This window comes from Leopardus geoffroyi, chromosome B3 (assembly GCF_018350155.1).
Source record: "Leopardus geoffroyi isolate Oge1 chromosome B3, O.geoffroyi_Oge1_pat1.0, whole genome shotgun sequence".
NCBI classification, from domain to species: domain Eukaryota; kingdom Metazoa; phylum Chordata; class Mammalia; order Carnivora; family Felidae; genus Leopardus; species Leopardus geoffroyi.
This window is the reverse complement of record NC_059337.1, coordinates 43,659,161-43,666,665: the sequence shown is the minus strand read 5'-3', so window position 1 is coordinate 43,666,665 and position 7,505 is coordinate 43,659,161. Positions and strand designations below refer to the sequence as shown.

Below are 7,505 nucleotides of genomic sequence, written 5' to 3'. Positions count from 1 at the left end.
TTTGTGGGTCATTTTAACATACCTCATTTCACTCCGTCCTCATTGCAAACTTTTGAGATGTATGTGCTTATTTGCCAAATGAAGGAACTGAAGTTCTGAAAGGTGAGGCAAGCTGCCCAAGGTCACGCGACACGAGTAGCGGAGCTAGGAGCTGAACCACTCATCAGATTACAGGGTGCACACTCTTCCCATAATCCCATGGAAATTCTGCCAAGTGAGCTGGCAGCACGGTACTTCTCCCTCAGCCACTGCAGGCTGCCCACACTGCTGTCCTCACAGTTTGTCCTAGTTCAGTGCCTCTCAAACATCAAAGTGCATACAAATCACCTGGGGCTATTAAATTGCAGAGCCTTATTCAGGAGGTCTGGAGTGGGGCCCGAGCTACAAGTGCTCAGGTGGTCCCTATGCTGCTAGTTAGCTGACCACACTTTGAGTAGCAAAATCCTAGCTGACACCCAGCCCTTCCAAATTATGCACTGGATTCTGAATAGGACCTCTTTTCAAAGCTCAGTACCTTCCCTTCTCTCACTGAGTAGTTAGTGGCCAGATCTCTGAAGCCATCCCAAGCAGTTCTTAATGAAATTAAAACCAGACTGACATCTCTAATACTCTCCAGCTGTTATCCAGTGTGTACCATTAGGGTAATTGTGTGGGAGAGCTGAGAGTTGAAGCTAAAACAATAATCTAACCAGGGTCTATTTAAAGCTACAGACAACACTTGGTTAGTAAGGTAAGGAAATTTAAGGTGCAATTGTAGAGTGCAGGCAATAGTAGCTGCAGCAGTAGAATCATTAATTGAATACCTTTTATATTTTAAGTTCTGTCTACATTTTCTGGGTAATTCTTACAGCAGGTCAGCAAGAAAGAGACTATAAATATTTATTCACACTCTACTTTCCAATAAAAGTCTAAAGCAATGTCCAAGAATATCTAACATAAGACACACGAGCACAAGTTTACATGTAGGTACAAGAAGAAAAAATCTGGGGGTAACACAGTAAAGCCAGAAATCTGGCTCTCAAAGAGCACATAATGATGGCATGCCTTTAGGGATAAGCCATACTTAGTTCTCAACTTTCCAGAAGCCAACAGGAAAAGAGGAATCTGGTCAGGTGAACAACTCACCGTGACCATATAATTATAAAATCAATTTTCAAACCTCCCTTAACACCCAGATCATGTGAGGAGATCTCCTATGGCCTCTCCTACAGAAGATATGGTGTGCTCTGGTGATGAATGACTTTTTCAATATTTACTCAGAACAGACCCGAGGATGGCTTTTACAGAGTTACGTTTACAGAGATCCCCAGGGGAAGCTGATGCATCAAAACCAAGCACAATTCAGAAATGCAGTCTTTCTGGGACAAATGTGACATGGTCTAGTACCTAGCATTTGGCTGCTCTGGTTTGATTCAGAACTATAGCTTGGACAACTTGGAGAAATGGAAGTGTTGTATTTTTCAAGAAACCCCTCTCATTGTCAACCTTCAATGCCATTTTCCTAGCTCAGCCTTGGAAGGTGCTAAGTAACAGTGGGTTAGAGATTGCTCCAACAGCAGGGAATGGTAGTTGACTGTAGATCCACATAAGTCAACTGAAAACTGGGCACAGTTGATTAGCAAGGACACAACTAGAATAAAATCCTTCCCAGCCCCACTCTGAGATGAGTAAACTTCAGGGAATATTCTTATCAGGTATAGAATTATTCTCTGTAAGTGCTCTTCTGATTCCAGATAGTTGAATGATGAGGACTTAAATTATACTTCACATGGCAAGGAAGCAGCCTAAATGTTCATGGCTAGATAAATGGATATAAAGACGTGGTTATATATGTATATCAATCTGTCTATCCATCTATCTATCTATCCATCCATCTATATCAGGGAATATTATTCAGCCATAGAAAGGATAAAACAGTTTTACTGTGAAAAAATTGAAGGCCATTGTAACTGATCTTCACTTGGCTAAAAGAAAATCTCAATAAGACACTGATAGAATACTTATATTTGGGCAGTTATTTCTTCTAAAAAATTATTTGTGAAACATATAACATTCATCCATTCACTGAACCAATGCATATCTGGGGATACCTGTCATGTACTAGATATACTTTGGAGAGTAAAACACAGTCACTGTCCAAATGGAGGTGGAAGACCAGTTGGGAGACCCAAGAGTCACATAACCACCTAATCCCACAAAACTTCTTCATGATCAAGATATTAAGATTCTCCAGTTTTTTTCAAACATTCAGTATAAATTTGATGGTTTCCATCATGATTCCATATAGGGGATATGATGCTAAATGACACACAAATAAAAAGTGCTAAGTGCCAGGAGGAAAATAACAAGAGTGTGTCTATGAGAGAGACTAAGGGTGGGGATGGTACACAAGGAGGAAGGGAAGGGGTCTCCAAAAAAGTGGTGAGATCAATAGGATGAGAAACTCTAAACATGGGTGGATCAGGGAAGAGCATTCTGAATGCAAAATCCCTGAAGCTGGAGAAAGCATGCTACTTAGAAGGACAGGCAATATGCAACTAAATAAAGGGTCACGGGGCGCCTGGGTGGCGCAGTCGGTTAAGCGTCCGACTTCAGCCAGGTCACGATCTCGCGGTCCGTGAGTTCAAGCCCCGCGTCGGGCTCTGGGCTGATGGCTCAGAGCCTGGAGCCTGTTTCCGATTCTGTGTCTCCCTCTCTCTCTGCCCCTCCCCTGTTCATGCTCTGTCTCTCTCTGTCCCAAAAATAAATAAACGTTGAAAAAAAATTTTTTTTTTAAATAAATAAATAAATAAAGGGTCACATCTTAGGGGATTGGTCTCTACCATGCAGTTATGACTAGAAATGTCAACCAAAATAATTGATTTCAGAGTAGTTGATCCATAGCTCTTCCTCTTTGCAATAATTATTCAGCAAGGCCATTTGGACACTCCTCATTTGACATAATAAAACCCTATCACTTATGTGTAAGGTGATGCATGACTTTCTCTTCTCTATAGTGGGGCATGTGCATTCTGCTTATCCAAAATGGATATCAGATCTCTAAGAAACATGTTAAAAAACAATGGATGTTCTGGTACATTATGTGGCTTCTCTGAAGCCTCAGAGCCATTTATTTATTTATTTATTTATTTATTTAATTATTTATTTATTCTATATCTGAAGTTTGTTGTCAAATTGGTTTCCATACAACACCCAGTGCTCATCCCAAAAGGTGCCCTCCTCATACCCATCACCCACCCTCCCCTCCCTCCCACCCCCCATCAACCCTCAGTTTGTTCTCAGTTTTTAAGAGTCTCTTACGCTTTGGCTCTCTCCCAATCTAACCTCTTTTTTTTTTTCCCTTCTCCTCCCCCATGGGTTTCTGTTAAGTTTCTCAGGATCCACATAAGAGTGAAACTATATGGTATCTGTCTTTCTCTGTATGGCTTACTTCACTTAGCATCACACTCTCCAGTTCCATCCATGTTGCTACAAAGGGCCATATTTCATTCTTTCTCATTGCCACGTAGTACTCCATTGTGTATATAAACCGCAATTTCTTTATCCATTCATCAGTTGATGGACATTTAGGCTCTTTCCATAATTTGGCTATTGTTGAAAATGCCGCTATAAACATTGGGGTACAAGTGCCCCTATGCATCAGTACTCCTGTATCCCTTGGGTAAATTCCTAGCAGTGCTACTGCTGGGTCATAGGGTAGGTCTATTTTTAATTTTTTGAGGAACCTCCACACTGTTTTCCAGAGTGGCTGCACCAATTTGCATTCCCACCAACAGTGCAAGAGGGTTCCCATTTCTCCACATCCTCGCCAGCATCTATAGTCTCCTCATTTGTTCATTTTGGCCACTCTGACTGGCATGAGGTGATATCTGAGTGTGGTTTTGATTTGTATTTCCCTAATGAGGAGCAACTTTGAGCATCTTTTCATGTGCCTGTTGGCCATCTGGATGTCTTCTTTAGAGAAGTGTCTATTCATGTTTTCTGCCCATTTCTTCACTGGGTTATTTGTTTTTCGGGTGTGGAGTTTGGTGAGTTCTTTATAGATTTTGGATACCAGCCCTTTGTCCGATACGTCATTTGCAAATATCTTTTCCCATTCCGTTGGTTGCCTTTTAGTTTTGTTGGTTGTTTCCTTTGCTGTGCAGAAGCTTTTTATCTTCCTAAGGTCCCACTAGTTCATTTTTGCTTTTAATTCCCTTGCCTCTGGGCATGTGTCAAGTAAGAAATTGCTACGGCTGAGGTCAGAGAGGTCTTTTCCTGCTTTTTCCTCTAGCGTTTTGATGGTTTCCTGTCTCACATTCAGGTCCTTTATCCATTTTGAGTTTATTTTTGTGAATGGTGTGAGAAAGTGGTCTAGTTTCAATCTTCTGCATGTTGCTATCCTGTTCTCCCAGCACCATTTGTTAAAGAGACTGTCTTTTTTCCATTGGATGTTCTTTCCTGCTTTGTCAAAGATGAGTTGGCCATACGTTTGTGGGTCTAGTTCTGGGGTTTCTATTCTATTCCATTGGTCTATATGTCTGTTTTTGTGCCAATACCATGCTGTCTTGATGATGACAGCTTTGTAGTAGAGGCTAAAGTCTGGGATTGTGATGCCTCCTGCTTTGGTCTTCTTCTTCAAAAAAAATATGGAACGCTTCACGACTTTGCGTGTCATCCTTGCGCAGGGGCCATACTAATCTTCTCTGTATCGTTCCAATTTTAGTATATATGCTGCCGAAGCGAGCACTCTCACGGCCTTTTAAATGGAAGCCACAGGATCTGAAACACCAATTTCTCCATAGCCAAGACCTTTGCTTTTACAGCATATGGAGTGTTAGAGCTGGAAGACATCTGGGGGGTCACCTTAGGCCAACTCTTACTTAAAAATATTAATGTTTTTCTTTTATTTTTGAGAGAGAAAGACAGAGTGCAAGTGGGGGAGGGGCAGAGAGAGAGGGAGACACAGAATCCAAAGCAGGCTCCAGGCTCTGAGCTGTCAGCACAGAGCCCCACACAGGGCTTGAACTCACAGACTGTGGGATCGTGACCTGAGCCGAAGTCAGATGCCCAACTGACAAGCCACCCAGGTGCCTCAGGCCAACTCTTATTTAAATGAATTATTTCCCTTGGGAGCTCTGAAGAAGGATGGCAATAACTCAGATATTGGTACTTTTAGCCCTGTCCTGGAATATCAGCCTTAAGGGAAGCCCCACAGGTTCTCATCAGAAGCATGCAACCCATTCTACTAATTACCACCCCAGAAAAAATAATTACATTGTGTCCTAATTCACCATACAAATGCCTACTTTCCCTCAAGACTGCAACTCCACAGGTCAGGGAGGTTTCCTGCACAGCAATTTCCCCCCTCCCCCCTCACCTCCCCTTTGGCCATCTAGATTCCAGCGTTCCTTCTCTACTTCTTTTCTTTTGCAAAAATCTCTGCTTCTCACTCCCTCCACCTTATTAATCAGACAAGACCCCAGCTTCTGGTAAACTCTACCTTCTCCTTCTCTGAGCTTGTACCCGGGCTGCTGAATGTGGATAGAAAAATGCAATAGAGCTGTAAGAGTCACTTTAAATTCATGATCCCCAGCTTCAAATGGACACTCAAAAACTGCCCAGCAGGCTTTTTATTTTTCTTTTGTTGATTTACTTACCTATTCCCTTAGAGGGCTATTTTATACCTCCTTTTCTCTCCTGAAGCCTCTTACATTCCTTCCTCTCTACTCTCAGATGATGACTTTTCATTCCATGGATAAAATTGAAAAATCATCTTCCTTTCACCAAACCTGCAATCTTCATTGGGGCCCATTTTCTCTTTCTTTGGTCTGGTTAAAATGGAAAAAGTGCCCTTCAGCCTATCAAAGTCCAATCGCTTCTACATGCACCCTGGATTTCCTCCCCTCAATCACTGTCCTCCCTCGGATGTTCCCTCTTTACACATTATCAGTCTTCTCTCTTCTTACTGGATCAGCACTACCAATAAACAAACATGCTGTATTATCTCCTATATTTGTGAAAAGCAAACAGAACAAAATAAAAAGTCTCTACTGACCTCATAGCTCTATCCACGTATCACCTCATTTCTTGACTACATAGCCTAAGTCTTCACAAATATAGTAGTCCACACAGTGGTCTCACACTAACTTTTCCCACTTCAGTCTGGCTTTTGCCCCCTTCCCCTCACCAATGATTTCCACTGGAAAAGTACATGCCAAAGTTTCCAAAGACTTGCAGGATGCCAAATCAAATGGACAACTTCAATCCTCATCTTGTTTAGTTTCTCAGTAGCAGTCAACCAATCCTTCAAATGCTCCCTCTCTGACTCATCACATGATACTCATCCTTCCCTATCTGTGACCTCCAGGTTACAGTGTCCTCAGGACTCAATCTTAACTCCTCTCCACTTGCCATGACCAATCTCATCCAGTCCAGTGGCTTGTGGCTTTTCAAAACTGGTTTTAATTTTTATCAAAGAAGCATATGCACAGAGTTAAAAAGCCAAACAATACTGATAAATGCCTATTAATATTTTTCTCCCCAAATCAAAATCATCAGACAATCTGACAGTTCCATATCTTTCCCTGGAGTTTTACCTCCTTAGCATCTGTCCTTCTGCATCAACCCAACCTGATTCTCCAGCACAGGTGACATCTCATGACTCCCCTTCACCACTCTCCTGTGCTGTGTGAAATCTTCTCTGGATCCCTTTCTCTTTCTTGGTTTACAACCTTACTTTGCTAAAGACTATTCTTCAATAGCTTTTTCTTTTCTTTAACTGAAGTATAGTTAACAACATTCAACACCTTTTTAAGAAAGACTATACCCATTTGAATCCTTGTAATTAGGGATTTATTATATCTTCATTCTTTGGGTTAATAATATACCTAGAGTCTTATTCTATGTGAAAAATCATATCCAATCAAAATTTTGAAACAGTGCTCCATTTTCTTCTAATTTTCAGTGTTGCTGTTGAAAAGTCCAATGTCATCTTGATTATTTTTACTTTGTATGTCATTATCTTCTTTCTGTCTAGAAGATTTTAGGATCTTCTGTCTGTCTCTGAGCTCTACTTTTCACAATGGAAAATATCAGGTCTTTTTTCATTTATTGTGCTGAGCACTCAATGGTGACTTTTACACTCAAGAAATGTGTCTTTTAATTTGGCGACTTTTTAATGAATCAAATTAGTTGGATAGTGAGTTTCTTACATTAATCTGCTGATTATCTTCTCTTTTCTTGCCTATTATCTATCTTTTTAGCTGTTGCTTTTATATGATCTATGAGACTTCCTCTAATTCATCTTTCAACTGTTCTGTTTTTAAAAATTTGATTGTCAAATTACAATTTCAAAAATTCTTACTTATTTCATGTTCCTTTTTCATAGCATCCTGTCCTTTGTTATGTATATCATACCACCTCTCACCATTCTAAGAATATTAATTATCATTTGATTTTGAGGTTCTTTCCCCTGCTTCTCCCTTTTTTAGACTGTATTATTCTTTTCTTTCATTTTGGAGATA

The 7,505-nt window shown here is 40.7% G+C and overlaps 1 non-coding gene across 1 annotated transcript; it reads right to left on the bottom strand.

Moving 5' to 3' along the window:
- Nucleotides 1-4,622: 4,622 nt before the first annotated feature.
- LOC123584504 lies at nucleotides 4,623-4,729 on the bottom strand. Its single transcript, XR_006705472.1, has one exon. It is a non-coding gene; the product is annotated as a U6 spliceosomal RNA (small nuclear RNA).
- Nucleotides 4,730-7,505: the final 2,776 nt, after the last annotated feature.